This window comes from Aquarana catesbeiana, linkage group LG11 (genome assembly GCF_042186555.1).
Source record: "Aquarana catesbeiana isolate 2022-GZ linkage group LG11, ASM4218655v1, whole genome shotgun sequence".
Lineage (NCBI taxonomy): Eukaryota > Metazoa > Chordata > Amphibia > Anura > Ranidae > Aquarana > Aquarana catesbeiana.
In genome coordinates, this window is record NC_133334.1 from 132618568 (window position 1) to 132635517 (window position 16950).

Below are 16950 nucleotides of genomic sequence, written 5' to 3' on the forward strand. Positions count from 1 at the left end.
ATCTTCACTCACAGCGGATTTGCCCCCTCCTCATTTAGGTGCAGTCCATCCCTTCTATAGAGCTGGTAACCGACTGAGAAGTCGGCCCAGTTCTCCAGGAACCCAAACTCCTCCTTTCTACACCAGCTCCTCAGCCACTTGTTTACTTCCCTAATTTCCCTCTGCCTTTTCTGGTGTGGCTCGAAGTACCAGTAGTATTTCTGGGAAAACAGAAGATATCTTTCACCACGCACTGGGTGACTCTTCTGGCAGCTGGGAAGGATGCAGGACAGGGTGCAGTAGTATTGGAGGTTGTTCCACCACCACGCCTCCAAAATACTACTGAAAAAGGAGAAAATGGCGCAAGATATCACCAAAACATGCAAAGGAAAAACAATACCCAAATAAAATATATTCAAATTTACAATGAAAATGAGCATTAATGTCAAGTCCCAAATGAAAATAATGCAAAATGCATGTGCAATATGGCTAAATAGTTCCAAAAGAGTCTGAAAGAGTCAAATAAAGGTGATACTGAACACCAGCGGCAGCTCCCTTGGGAGTCAAAGCAAAACTCTGAAAGACAATAGTGAAGAAAGACAAGGTGCGCCAATCTAAGTGCAGTATCAAAAAATTTGATTTTAATATAAATGGTAAAAACAGCGGCCAAATGGCTACTCACAATAGTTCAGTAAAATCAGGCACATAAAAGCAAAGTAGGTGGTCCAGAGACATCATGCCCGCTGCTTCCAATGCAGGATCCGAAGGTGTTCCAAAACGCTGGGGGGAGGCAGTCCACAATGTGTGATCCTCGGCTGGTCCTCATCCAGTTCCTGTTTTCTGGTTTAGTGCTCGATCCTATGCTGGTCCCACCTTGCAGACACTTGGGTTCCTTTCTTCCCCCCACAGCTCAGCACCCACCAGCTGAGGATCACACATTGTGGACTGCCTCCCCCCAGGGTTTTGGAACAACTTCGGGTCCTGCATTGGAAGCAGCGGGCATGATGTCTCTGGACCACCTACTTTGCTTTTATGTGCCTGATTTTACTGAACTATTGTGAGTAGCCATTTGGCCACTGTTTTTACCATTTATATTAAAATCAAGTTTTTTGATACTGCACTTAGATTGGCGCACCTTGTCTTTCTTCACTCCAAAATACTACTAGTGGTGATTCTGCCACAGCTCTCTCCTCCACCCCCTCCTCTTCTTCTTCCTCCATGGCCTCTTCCTGTGCTGATTTGTCTTCGGAACCAGCGGTGCTCCGTAGGCGTCCAAGGGGCTACGCAAGCACGCAGGCCAAAAGATGCCATGCGGTGCTTGAGCTGGTGTGCTTGGGGGACAGGAGCCACACTGGGGCAGAGATTCTGTCAGCTCTGCAGGGGCAGGTTCAGAGGTGGTTGACGCCATGCCAGCTTAAGGCAGGTATGGTGGTTTGTGACAATTGCACCAACTTCCTCTCCGCCCTCTGACAGGGACAACTGACCCATGTGCCCCTTTTGGCTCACATCCTTAACTTGATGGTGCAGTGGTTCTTGGGCAGGTACCCGGGCTTACAGGATGTCCTGAGGCAGGCCAGGAAATTCTGTGTGCATTTGCGCAGGTCATATAATGCCAGTGCTCGGCTGGCTGATCTCCAAAAGGAATTTAACCTGCCCAAGAACCGCCTAATCTGTGACATGCCCACCAGGTGGAACTCAACGTTGGCCATGCTGCAGCGGCTGCACACGCAGCAGAGGGCCATCAATGAGTACCTGTGCGACTATGGCACCAGGACAGGGTCAGGGGAGCTTGTTTTTTTCCCCCACGCCAGTGGGCCATGATCAGGGATGCATTCACTGTCCTGTCACCATTTGAGGAGGCAACGAGGATGGTGAGCAGTGACAGTACATGCATCAGTGACACTGTCCCCCTTGTCCACCTGTTGGAGCACACGCTGCGTGGAATAATGGACAGGGCACTAGAGGCAGAACAGAGGCAGGAAGAAGAGGACTTCCTTAGCTCTCAAGGCCCCCTTTATCCAGACAGTGTTCCTGTGTGCCCGCTGATCACACAGGAAAAGGACGAGGAGGAGGAGGAAGAGGAGGATTGTGTCAATATGGAGGTGGAGCCTGGCACTCAGCAGCAGTCTTTAAGGGATCATTTACAGTCCCAAGAAACCCATGGACTTGTACGTGGCTGGGAGGAGGTGGCTGCAGGTCATGTCGTCCTTAGTGACCCAGAGGACTCCGGACCGAATGCCTCAGCAAACCTACGCTGCATGGCCTCCCTGATCCTGCAAAGCCTGCGGAAGGATCCTTGTATTCGTGATATCAAGGAGAGGGATCAATACTGGCTGGCAACTCTCCTTGATCCACGTTACAAGGGTAAGGTTGCGGACCTTATCTTGCCATCGCAGAGGGAGCAGAGGATGAAAGATCTTCGGGAGGCCTTGCAGGAAGGTCTGTGCAACGCGTTCCCAGAGACTAGGAGGTTACAAACTCCTGTTCCTGGACAACGTGTTGCTGAGGCTTCAGTCAGTCAAAGAAGGAGCGGTGGAGAAGGTGGCCGTCTGACCGATGCATTCAGACAATTTTTTAGTCTGCAGCCCCAAGGTATGATCGGTTCCAGCAACCATCGCCAGCGTCTGTTTTACATGGTGCAGGAATACCTAGGGGCAAGATCTGACTTTCCCATCGGACACCTTTCCCACCGAAAATCCTCTGGGTTACTGGGTCTTGAGGATGGATCACTGGTCAGAGCTTGCACAGTATGCAATTTAGCTACTGGCCTGTCCTGCATCCAGCGTTCTTTCAGGACGCACATTCAGTGCTGCTGGAGGCTTTGTAACCAATCACAAGGTGCGTCTCTCTGCGCCTGTTTAACAGGGGCGTGTAATTACAATTTTTGATGCAATATCTTGCAGGAGGGCTCATTCCTGTGCTCCAACTAGAGTTTCTGTGAGAGGTTGCAGTGTTGTGGCACCAATGCCTAAGGCCCAATTTTTCTGCCCCTGTTCAACAGGGACATGTAATTACAATTCTTGATCTAATATTTCACAGCAGGGCCCGTTTCTGCACCCACCAAGAGTAGCTGTGAGGACTTACAGTGTTGTGGCACCAACACCACCACCACCAAAGGCCCAATTTTTCTGACCATGTTCAACAGGGGCATGTAATTACAATTCTTGATCTAATATTTCACAGCAGAGCCCACCAAGAGTAACTGTGAGGGCTTACAGTGTTGTGGCAACACCAACACCTAAGGCCGCAATTTCTGCTGAGTATATAGGGCAGACCCCTGCTTTCAAACGTCCAACTTACAAACGACTCCTACTTGCAAACGGAAGGAGATAACAGGAAGTGAGATGAAATCTACCCCTAGGAAGGGAAATTCTCTCCTGTAAGAGTTAATATGGGAAAAACGTGTCTCCTCTCAACTGATGCTTTATCACCAATCCTTGTTTCACTAAAAACCCCAAATTGTCAAAAAACATTTGTCATTGGGACAGAAAGTGAGGTGAAATCTTCTGAAGAGGTGCATAGACAGCAAAACAAATGTCACAGGGGTGATAACCCTTCCCTATGTTTTCCAAAAAGCTTAAAAATAGTTTTTTTCGCTGGAGCTACACTTTAAAAATGTACCAGTTCAAAATTACAGATTCTACTTAACAACAAACCTACAGTCCCTGTCTTGTTTGCACCGTCTGTATGCTGCTGTTCAGAGTATATAGGGCCTGGGGGCTCCACGCCTTTCTTTTTTTAAATTTGGGTGCAAAGGGCCTGGTAATGGACTGGGAGGTAGGGGGTACCCATGCCGTTTGTCTCACTGATTTTCATCCATTTTGCCGGGATCTAACATTACATTAAAGCCGCAAACAGTTTTAAATGACTTTTATTCCTTTAAAAATGTCATTTTGTGCAGGGACTGTTCTAAGCATGGGAAACACGCGCCACTTTACAGGAATACTATAGACACCCCCCAGGTACGATATTTAAAGGAATATTTCACTTTTTTTTTTCACTTTAAGCACCATTAAAATCACTGCTCCTGAAAAAACGTCCGTTTTTAAAACTTTTTTTTGCATTGATACATGTCCCCTGGGGCAGGACCCGGGTCCCCAAACCCTTTAGCCTTTAAATTTAGCACTTTTGATTTCACTTTTGATTTCAAACGTTCGAGACCCATAGACATCAATGGGGTTCTAAAGTTTGCGCAAATTTTCGGTCCATTCGCAGGTTCTGGTGCGAACTGAACTAGGGGGTTTCGCTTCATCCCTAATCCTGGGTTTAGATCTTACTGGGTGAAGACGCACCAGGATCACCATCATATAAGGGCACTGTCAGCCTGCGGTCTGGCATGAAGGGTCCTGGATCTCCACTGTGCTTGGGAGATCCACTCTGAGTGCCGCCTGCTGAACCTCAGGCCGACTAGAAGTCTGTCAGCTTTTGTGGCTGACTGGGCGCTTTTCAGCATCAGGGCATATTGCCCAGGTGTAAAGGAGGTTGCGCCAGGCTAAAGGGTTTGGGTGTCACCCCGATCATCGGGGCTGTAGCCGCTGAGCTAGCTGGAGAAGCAGCTGAGCTCTAGAGAGAAGCAGCCATCTACAGAGCCTGCTGGATATGCCCCCTGACTGGTTGCTTTTCAAACAAGAGATTGGTAGCTAATAAATTAGCATAGTGACATACATCTTAGTATTGCAAATTATAGTACTTTTCTGTCTGCAAACATAATCACTGACCTGAATTCAACAGAGTAATGTCAGAAGACAAGATGGACTATTGGCCATCTGCATATGTGATAGCAAGGTCTGCAGTCTTATGGCTACTTTCTGCTCACCCATGTTGCAGTACCTTGATTTTTTGTTAAATGTGCATCATAAAAATAACCCTTAATAATAAACCTGATCCTAATATTTAACCCCAACCATTCCTATAACCTTAACCAAAATTACCACAACACACACCGACTCAGATCAGGACTTTTAAGCAAACTGGAAAATATGAATACATTGAGGTTGGTATAATTTACATGATACATTCAGCAGCTCCCTCTCTGTTGATCACTACATGAGAGATTAATTGTTAAGCTTCTGGTTAAGTAGACTTGAACTTTGAAAGGATGATTAAGTCTCTGGTTACTTAAAATATCCACAGTTTAATATAGAAGGTCATTAACCTTAATAAACTGTAACAACAGTAAAGTACGGTAATTGATAATGGATACCATTACCCTAAATTTTATTCTAAGTACATTATAAATTAAATTAACATATAACAGATGAGTATCAGACAAGAAAGTGAAAAAACCCCTTGGTGTAAATGATAGCATGGTAGCATGCACCTAGGAGTTACACAATGCATGTAAGATATTGCAGTGGATGACTTTCTTTTGGAAAGTAATATTGCTTTACATCTACTGGAGAACATCTACTGAGGGTCAATGTAGTCATTTACAGAAGTATTAATTTCCTTGGATTTTTCCACTTTTTTGGTGTTACAATTTAGAAATACAACATGTTTTATCAGGCCTTTATGTCATTGATCACAATGTGAACAGGTAGAATGTACCGTACTTTGAAGATTATCTTCTTACCTATATTAGAACCAGTGTTTAACTCTTCTCATGGAGTAAAAATGTTACAGTAACTGTTGCTAGGCAGCAATAGTGGATGGCAAGATTGTGCAATAAGTATAAAAAAGCATTGAGGAGGAAGAACTGGAGGGAACAAGTTCCCAGGAATTAGTGAAGGAGACTGGCATGACTGTCATGGACTGAATTAAGGGGGTAAAAGATAGGAAAGAGAGAAAGAAGCGGAGGTACCAAGTCCCAGAATATTAGTGTGAAATGACTGGCACCTATTGAGTGGCAGGAGGAAGGTGAAAGAGAATAATGAAATTGGCAGCTTAGTTTTAGTTTTTTTTTTTTTTTTAGTAGCTAATTGGTCATATTTCAGCAATTTTCTAATAATGTTTAACACCTTCCTGCCCAGCCGATAGCAGAATGACAGACGGGTGGCGGCTTTACCACTCTGAGTAGACGTCATATGACTAGAAGTGTAGGTGAATTTTTTGCTGCAGACATGAGTCTTTCCTTTATGCGATAAAAGTGTATCCATGCTAGTACGTCTCTAGGGACTGATGTTGTTAGAAAGGCAGGTTTTAGGATCCTGTGTGCCCTGTCGATGGTCATTTATAGGTCAGTAAGTGATGGACAAAGATGCCATAATAATTGTTGAACAACCTTTGATACAACCTTTCTGTTTGCAAAAAAAACCACAAAAGTTATTTCTACCAATTGGAAATCCCCCGTCGCACCGTTCCTTACACAATGGGTATTCACAGTCAATGGCATAATGAGAATGGAGGAAATGTTAGCCTTAGAGACTCATTCTTTTGGCAGATTTAAAATGCTCTGGTACATATGGATGCACTTTACCTTCTCAGATACTCTAAAGACCATGTTTTTCAGCCTTTGCATCTTCTACTTCCCTTCAGTGACCCTGACTCCCTGCATTTGAACAATAGGCATCTGGATATTTAATATCAAAAACCCTTGTGCACTGTGAGAAAAAAATTTTTTTACAAACAAGTAAAAATACAAAATTGTGTTGCTGCTGAGATTCATGAGTGTACCACCCACTCTGATGTACTAGATTATCACAATCTGAATCGATCCAGCGCCACACATTATACCTCTTATCTATGTGCAATCCAGCTCCAAATGCTATAATAAAACACACAAATCATCAACTTTAATCAGCCTTAAGTGAGTCCAAAATGAAATCAATGTATGTGTAAAAGTTGAAAAGAAGAAAAATCCACGTGTTGTATTTCACCCAAAAACTTCACTTTTGTATAACTGGTCACCAAATTCCTTCTATTATGCACGCTATGTGTGATTATCCCACCACCATTAGCATCTCACCTCCCAATGCGCCTGTTCCTTTAAGGGTTTATCTGTGGCTGTGGTCCGATTCCCTAAGAAACTCTTTTCTAGATCCATTCCCTCTGCATGTGATATTGACAGGGCTGGGCCCAGCCCTTCCTTCTCTGAGCTGGCCGCTCAGCTGTCGGCTAATTGCCAGCTCCTATTTCTCCACAGTGACTCACCTGTTGATGATCCTGCTCGTCGGTCCTGCCTACTTAAGCCGTCCATTCCAGATGATCTCTCCCTTCACCTTGGTCACATCTCTAGAGACACTCTCTTGTGTTCCTGTTAAAGACTTGCATGGCTGACATTCCTTCTGGCTCCCTGACGTTTTGGCTTGTCTGACTATCCATTCAGGTTCCTGAACTCTGGCTATGTTTTGACTACGTTTACTCTATTTACCTTTTTTTGTTATTATTAAACAAGTGTGATTTAACTGTACTTCTGTCTGATTCTGGTTCATGGTTTCTGACAGTAGGCAAAGGCCATGAATTCAGAAGATGCAGTCAATTCACTTGTTTGTAATATTTTTTCCAGATTGGATGAGCAGGATCACCGCATGGATCAGTTTGTCATGGTGTTACAAATGCTCCTGAGTCACACGGCTCACATGGAATCTCCCACTGTGGCTACTCTGGTACAACCTGTGTTGCAGGCCGTCCCTGCTGCTGCTGCTCCAGTGTCTGTGCAGGCACCCACCTCGAGTATTACCTCTATAAGAGGTATGTCTATTTCCGCTCTGCTTCCCCAGTGATTTGTGGGTGATCCAGTCCAATGCAGAGGGTTTCTCAACCAGGTTGAAATATCTTTTGAGATGCTGCCCCAGGCGTTTCCAACGGACAGAAGCAAAGTAGGTTTCGTGATATCTTTGCTTTCTGAGAGAGCCTTGGCCTGGGCAAATCCTCAATTGGAGATGCAAAAACCTGTTGTCTTGAGTTACCCTGAGTTTTAAAAGGGTATTTGACGTTCCTGCGTGCTCCGCTTCTGCTGCCAAGTGGCTCATGTCCATTAAACAGAGTACAAGAACTGTTGCCAATTGTGCCATTGAATTCCGTACTCTGGCAACAGAGGTTGCTTGGAACAATGACACCCTCATGGCTGCTTTTTCTCATGGTCTCTCAGATACCATCAAGGATGAGATAGCAGCCCGAGATCTACCCACTGAGCTGGAGAAGTTGATCACGTTTGCCATCCTCATTGACTCGAGACTCTCTTTTAAGGAGCGCTTGCGGAAGCCTCCTGTACATTTGTCTCCGAGCTTTGCAGTCCCACCCTTGCCTCCCTCACCTCCCATGCCTCCTGGTACTGAGTCGGTCAGTGAAGGTGAACCCATGCAGTTGGGTTTCAGGCGTCTCACTGCGGATGAGAGAACCTTTAGGAGGAGGGAGAGATTGTGCCTTTATTGTGGCCAGGCAGGTCAATTTTTGAAGTCTTGTCCTACCCATCCAGGGAACGCCCAAACCTTAACGTTCTGTCATGAACAGACCTTAGATGGCGTTGTTTCGTCTCCAGTTATCCAGAAGGATAAGCCCCTGGTTTCGGTTACTCTTTCTTGGGCTGAGTCATTCGTCAATAAACAGGCTCTAATAGGTATCAAAGCACTCGATTCCGCTGCAGCTGCATGACACTCCACTTGTCATTGAGGCTCTTGATGGGAGACCTATACAGCCTGCCCATGTGACTCATGAGACTGTTCCGTTGTCCATGGCCGGAGGGGCTATTCACTATGAGATAATCCAATTCCAAGTTATTTCCTCACTTAAGTTTACGCTGATTATTCATTATCCTTGGTTACAGAGGCACAACCCCTTTTGATTGGCTCCATGCTGAGGTTCTCTCCTGGTTGCCACAATGCAGTAAGACATGCTTCCAGAAGGTAGCCAAGGTCCTGTGCACCTCTTCACTCTCCTCCCTGCCAGAGGAGTACCGCAATTTTACTGAAGTCTTTGACAAAGGTCAAGCCGGTAGTTTGCCTCCACACCAATCGTATGATTGTGCAATTGACCTTCAACCTGGTGCTATACCCCCTTGTGGCCGGGTTTACCCTCTGTCGGAATTGGAGGAAAAGGCCATGGAGGAGTATGTTGCAGATGCACTTTCTCGAGATTTCATCCACAAATTCTCATCTCCTGCTGGTGCTGGTTTCTTCTTTGTGAAGAAGAGGAGTGGTGAACTGATTTGATTATAGGGGTCTTAATCGTTTCATGATTAATAATGCCTATCCGATTCCGTTGATTACAGAGTTATTTGACTGCCTCAAGGGAGCAACGGTTTTCATGAAGCTTGATTTGAGAGGGGCATACAATCTCATGAGGATTAAGTGGGGACCAGACGTATGCTGAACCTCCTGCGATTTGCTGAAGCCAACAAGGTACCTAGTATGTTGCTGGCGTTAGATGGGGAAGGTCCACTGGGGTTATCTGTCTAGGACCTTGCACAAATTTGGCATCTCGGGCCTGATCCACTCCGCAATTATGTCTCTGTATACGAACCGCACAGCACAAGTCTATACCTCTAGTTTACTCTCAGATCCCTTTAGGCTAACTAATGGCACCCGGCAGGGATGCCCACTATCACCAATAATTTTTTCGTCAATTATAGAGCCACTAGCAGAATATGTAAGAATTAATACTGTGATAGAGGGCATCAAGGCGGGCCCTGAATCCCATAAAATAGGGCTCTTCGCTGACGACATTATATTAACCTTATCTAACCCACTTTCATTGTTACCCGCTATTAAATCCCTATTACATAAGTTTGGACAGGTTTCCTATTACAAGGTCAACACGAGCAAATGCTTTGCATTGACCATCAATATACCTGATGAAACAAAACCCAGATTAAAGGAAATTTTCCCCTGTAACTGGGACCCGCCCTCTATTACGTACCTAGGTGTGCAGCTATCCTCTTTCTCTACCAAAATCTACTCATGCAACTTCCCCCCATTGTTGATTAAAGTGGAAGCAGAACTAAATCAAATAAGTAAATTACCACTCACGTGGCTGGGGAGGATAGCTGCATACTAAATGCAGGTATTGCCCAAAGTTCTGTATATTTTCAGAACCGTACCCATCCCTGTCCGCTCGTCTGTATGCTGTTCCGATGTACCAAAAATTACACATGCTCTGAAACAAGTACGAGACGGAAGCGCTCGGTGTGGTAAAACTAGCGTTCGTAATGGAGATAGCACATTCCTCGCGCAGAAAATTCTGTGATCTTTTAATTCAGCGCATTCTTTTCTTCTTTATAATGCTAGAATAATGAAGTGTTTTGCTGCTCATATTCACAGAGAGTTCTCACAAACTTATTTATTTATTATTTCTCGTGCTCTCATGAATAATCTTTTAATTTTTAAAAGTCAGATCTCCATAATAATGTTTAGAATTTTTTTTATAGTCTTTTATTTTTTTTTAATTTCATCAAGATCTCCTTTATTTTGGATTATTGAAAAATTTATTTCTAGTGATCTCCATATATAATTTTATTTTTTGTGTGTCAAGTTACCACAATAACATTATATATTATCTTGTATTTTTTATTAACCTCAAGAAGGTTGGTGTCCCTTGTTAATTTGACATTGTGTTTTAGAAATGTACCTGCCTACTCACAAACAAACTGTCCTTTTTGTAGAAAAACACATAGGCAAGTATTTTCTGAAAATAAAATATCCATTTATTCTGGGTAACAAAATAAAGAGGAAGGCAACGCTGGAGAAACTTTTGGAATTTGCAAAGCCTTTTGGCCCCCAAGACACACATCAAGTCTGTGGAAAATAAAATTGGTAGCTTGAGGAATCCATATAATTTAGAGCCCAATCTGGTCCAGGACTCGCAAAAAATCAGCACCAGCAGCAGATGACATATATGTCCCCAGGCTGTGGTACTACACCAGCCTGCATCTTCTGTCAGACCAGACTGAAGCCAGGTCATCACTTTCTTCTCTTCATTGCAGCCTTCCCTCCATGCTTCCCTGCACCCTTCCCTGCAGCCTTCCTTGGAGGCTGTGGCTCCGGTGGTGGACTTGTGGCAGGAGGAGGAGGATGGGCGAGCTGATATACATGGCTTCTCTCAGTCAGCTTCCCCCTCAACCCCATATGAAGGGCCTCACCAAAAATTCCCTCACAGAGGAGGCATTGGCCCTCCTCCAATTTCATCAATCTTGTGGCTAGATAGCAGCCATAGGCCTCATCAGTGTCGGGGGGCTCCTGAGGACATCAGTTGCTTCCCTAATGAGGCCCAGTGCTGCCTCCTCTGTCATCGTCCCCTTCCTGGGCCTTTTGGTTGTAAGGTGGAGGGGAGGCACCTGGGATTGGGTGAGACTCCTACTGGGCCTGCCCACCTCCTGGCTGACACTGGGCCCGCCCACCTCCTGGCTGACACTGGACACAGCCTCCTCCTGGCTGTCAATTGAACTGGCCATAAATTCTGGGTCCTTAAAGTGATTCATATTTCCTGTAAGACAATACACAAGACAAAAACACTAATGTCAGCCTAAACTCTCCTAATCTTATCCCAATATAGGCCTTAATCTTGAATCAGTATAGGCTACTGATGGGCCAAGTTCAAATTTTACCTTCGTTTAGGACGCTCGCCACTTCCGTTCCTCCTTCCTCCGCACACAGATCGTACGTACGACACATGCGTGTTATCTTGATATACACTGCTCATGCATGAAACTCCACCCACGTCACCCACCCCTGACGTTCTTTCTAGAATATTCCCCGGCCCTTCTCTTCGGTGCGCAGTAGGAGTGACATGGCGGAGACAGAGCAGGTGTGCGATATGTCCTGATCCCGGAGGTGAAGATTTAAGGCCTCAAATATGGCCTTTATAGAGATGGTGGAGATGGTGGACATCTTGAGGAGGAACGATTATGATGGGAAGAATGGACCGTACAACAACCCTAATGAGAGAAAGGCCAAGATCATGACAAAAGTTGTGAAGAGTCTGCACACAAATTTTGGGGTACGACGATCAAAGGAGCAATTAAAGAAACGCTGGTCAGACCTGAAACTGAGGAAGCAGGATCAGTATACAAGAATCAAGAAAGTGCTTCTAAAAAGTAAGTAGTTGTCGTGTGTTCCAATTATTATTATAACTTGCATGCTGCGCCACCTGATTTTCTTTACTGTTGTACAGTTTAAAATGGCGACTTTCATGTTCGTGGGCACATTAATCGGTCGTAGGAAACATTGTTCACTCATTAAATACGATGTTTTAGGCAGATACAGATTAAATACATTTGGTCATGCCTATTTGTCTAAAAATAAGTTTTGTATATTGATGTCTAGATGTGTTTGTAACTAGAATGAAATGCAAGCTTGATTCAGTGTAATGTAAGGAGAGGACACTCAGCAGTGTTTTACACATCTGGACTCAGGAGCACTAGTGTGGGACACAAGAACAAACTTTTGAAGGTGTCCCACACAGGTGCTCCAGTGGATACTTGGGGTGTCTCCTAGAAATAGGTGACTCAGAGGGTTGGGTGTGTTATTGCCATCATCCCTTTAAAGTTTAAAAAACAAATGTATACCTCAATATGGGATTTTTAAGGCAATGTAATAAAGAGAAAATTATATTTAGATAAAAAGATAATTTATTGATACATAGAAAAATAGAAAATATATAACATACAAAGAATACTTAGGTAATCATGCGATTAAAAAGATCGTCAGATGACATAAAAATAAACAGGGAGCTACAGCTCCTACATCGTGATACATTCTGCTACCAGATACAATCACCACCTATATTGATGCGATGGCGTCAAGTAGCGAAATTCCAACGCGTTTCAACTTTATAACATCAAAAAAGTCTTCCTCAGGGAAAGATTGCATCACGTTCTAAAGTTTCAAAAAACAGCAATATTACAAACAATATGTATACACATTGCATATATCTCATTAGTCGCATATCGGGTAAGTACAACTTACATTTTTCATGTAACTGCAAGAAAAACGCATTCCCAATGCTGACAGGGGTCTCCATTATTTGTTGCCCATGCTGTCTAATATACCGCCGACAGGCAATGGAAATGCATCGTGCTGCCTAGGTGACCCAGCGCCTCCCTCTCCTGTCTTGGTAAGCATCTGAGTCATATGACTCCGACGCTGCATGCACCATTGGCAGACCATCGCATGATTACCTAAGTATTCTTTGTATGTTATATATTTTCTATTTTTCTATGTATCAATAAATTATCTTTTTATCTAAATATAATTTTCTCTTTACTACATTGCCTTAAAAATCCCATATTGAGATATACGTTTGTTTTTTAAACTTCGGGTGTCTTCATCTGTGAAAATTTACAGAAAAAGGTAAGTATTCCAGTTTGGGTAAGGTAAAAAATCATGCCTTCAGCTGGGAACTCTGCACAAAACAGACAATTGTACCCCACTTCCCAGCAATGTTTCATATTCCTATTTCTGGACTCAAATATTTGTGTGCTAAGTATACCTTTTTGTTTCATTCTCATAGGGGAGAAAAGACTCAGAGGACACCACTCAGAGGACACCAGGAACCCTCCACCTGAGAAAGAAGGGGAACTCAGAACAAAAACACACTCCGAGGATCTGGAGGAAGGAGAGGTGGAGGAAGTCACCATAACAGGTGAGTGTCTGACATCCCAGCTTCAGGTACTATATGTATGCCTGCATATTTATAATACATGTTTTTACTCTGATTTTTAGGTGATGTGCTGGTTGTTAAAGAGCAAGCTGAACATTTCACAAGTGACAGTACACAAAGGCTAATCAACGACATCATGGTGTGGAATGGTGAAATTGACATCATAAGGAAGAAACTCAATGTTATGGAACAACAAATGAAGAACATGATTGATCTGTTGGGTAGAATCTGAATTTCATCCAAATGTCACCATTTTAACATTTTTTGACTTTCCAAAAACTTTTTTTTGACATTTTAAAAGCCACATTTTGAAGATGCACATGGTGTGTCAACATGTACTATCTGCCATGAGGGGATATCAATGTATGCGTTTTGTGAGTGCAACTCCTTCCTATTAACTCTAGTAAGTGAGAGGAAGGGGTTGCACCCCCAAAACACGCCCATTGATCCCCCCATGATGGGAGATAGCACATGTTGACATTAGGCGTGGGATCAGGAGGGAAATGCCCATTTTGACTCCCAAATTGTGTGCATCTTCAAATTTTGGCTTTTACAGGGGTGATATCACCCTATCTGATGAAGGCAATATCAAGACATTTTTGACACTATAATGTCTGATATTGCCTTCAGTTTTTCTACGTTGAACTTTGTAAGTTCCAGAGTTTTGTATGTTATGTTTATAAGCATAAAAAAAATTGTAAAAAACATGAGAAAAAAAAATTTACATCAAAATTGTATAACACACATGTTGAATGTGCACAGAGTAAAAACTTTGCTAATCAACAATGTGTGGCTTCTTCTTTCAAAGCTCAACACCAGTTTTTGAAGTAATTTTGTGTTTACAGTGACAATGGGGCTTATTTTCTAAAGGAAAATCCACTTGGCACTACAAGTGCATTAGCAGAACCTAGGAAACAGCCAAAAACAAACACAAGCAATAAAGAAAATTCAAGATTTTATCAGATCTTTTTTTTTTATTAAAAAAAAATTACACATTGTCTGGCATAGCAATGGCCCCTATACCCATAAAATAATTTACATATTTCTGCCGAACTTCACGGGCGCTTTGGGATGCCAAACCAGAACGGCCAGTATCCAGGCCCGTCAGGGGATTCTCAGGAAGTCCCACCTCAGGCCCAACTGAGGCAATATAATTTTGGGCATTTTTCCTAAAAAAATGTGCAATATGCAGCAGGATAATATGATGTGGTTGATTTTGTAGTCCTCCATATGGATTGCTGTCAGAAACAGGAGGAACCAGCTGGCCATTATCCCGAAGGTATTCTCAAGGACTCTTCTCGCTCTGGCCAGCCGGTAGTTAAAAACCCTCCTCTCAGGGGTGAGGGTCCTTTGGGGGAATGGCCTCATCAGGTGCTCACCCAGAACGAACGCTTCATCAGCAATAAAGACGAACGGGAGTCCTTCCACGTTGTCCACATCAGGTGGCAATGCCAGGCCACCAGCCTGGAGATGTTGGTAAAACTCCATCTGGGCAAAGACTCCTCCATCCGACATCCGGCCATTCTTCCCCACATCCACATAGAGGAACTCATATTGTGCCAACACCACCGCCATTAACACTATACTATTAAACCCCTTATAGTTATAACAGTAAGACCCCGAATGGGGTGGTGGCACGATGTGGACGTGCTTACAATCTATAGCCCCTCCACAGTTGGGAAAGTCCCAACGGTCGGCAAAATGGGATGCCACAGTCTGCCATTCCTGTGGCTTTGAAGGAAACTGTGGAGTCAAAACAGAAAAGAAAATATTAGTCCTTTTGCACATAACATTGTAATCAGATTAGACACAAACATTCTTGCCCAACATCAGTATAACATTTATTTTAAGGAGTATTTTGAAGAAAAAAATATAAGGTCCACTTATCAGATTCCTCACCCCCTCTGATGACCCATTGTAAAAATTTTAGGGGGGGAGGGTTCAAGCTGAGTTTGGGAGCTAAAAAAAAAGGCCTATGGCACTCTGCCTGAATTTGAGGATACACATAACATTTTAGGGGGTGTTTAGGGTAAAGCACTACAATGGAGCTGTCAAAATACATTGTTGACTAGGCTATAGGTGTATATGGGCCCAGGATAGCATGCTGGGGAGGTTAGTGAAGGCAAACATGCATGTAGGCCAAAAAAGGAGCATTAAAAGCTTACACCATGCATGAGGATAAAGGCGACATTCACAGCATATTCCAATCATGGTAATTAGGGAATGATGAAAGAAATACAATACATTAGCAAACATTAAATACATAGAATTTGATGTTAAAGGAGAAAACTTACCTTAATATAGTCCTTATGCAGGATCTGAATGATGGCAGAACAGGTCTCTGGGATAATGATCCCCAGAGCCTGGGTGGAGATGCCTGTAGAGAACTTGAGGTCCTGTAGACTTCTCCCAGTTGCCAAGTACCGCAACGTGGTGACTAGCCTCTACTCCAGAGTGATGGCTTGCCGCATGCAGGTGTCCTGCTTCATAATATAAGGGGTGAGCAAAGCCAACAAACGGTGAAAAACAGGGTCCGTAATCCTGGGAAAGTTCCTGAAATCATCAAGATTATTCTCCTGGATCTCACGCAGCAAAGGCATATGAGATAATCAGTCACGCTGGAGTAACCAATTCTTGGACCATGAACTCTTCCTCGCCCTGTTCATGCACTGGACTTGGGTCAAAGTATGAACCCCAACACCAAGCCCCCACACAGCACGAACTGTACGATGAGTATGTACCCACAACATGGTTTCAAAATGGTCAGCTGGTCAGAACGAACTTAACAGAACGCACTGAAGAACAGCAAGGCCTGTGAAGAGCGAGCTGAAAATCAGCAACGAGCGGACAAGAACGCACTGAAAAACAGATACGAACTGACTGCATGCACTGAAAACCAGATACAAACCCACAAGCACAAACTGAACAGCAGTTCAAATGATCTGAAAAGCAAGAGTCTGAAAAGCGTGAATAATCTCTAACCAAACTTATACTAACACGAGATAAACACGAGATTAGCAGAAGGAGCCCAAAGGGTGGCGCACTGGGCATTGAACTTTCTTTTTCTAGTCCCATCTTACGTGTTGTACATCACCGCATTCTTGACGGTCGGAATTTGGTGTGATCGTGTGCACGCAAGACAGTTTCAGCGGAATTCCGTCGGAAAAACTTTCAGAGTTTATTCCGACGGGAAAACAGGTCATGTGTACAGGGCATTAGCTTTTTAATTTTATCACTACCTCACCTCTTCCACTTTTCAATCCCTCAAAAAGACATCTGGATAGTCTAGCTTGCTCAATATGTTCTGCCCATCTACATTCTTTTATAGATCCCATCTTTATTTTACTTTTTCTCTTTTACCTCACAAATACCACATACTTCCATGGAGTTTTTTCTGTAAACATGCCCAGGCCCTTTGGCTGATACTCTTGTTTTTTG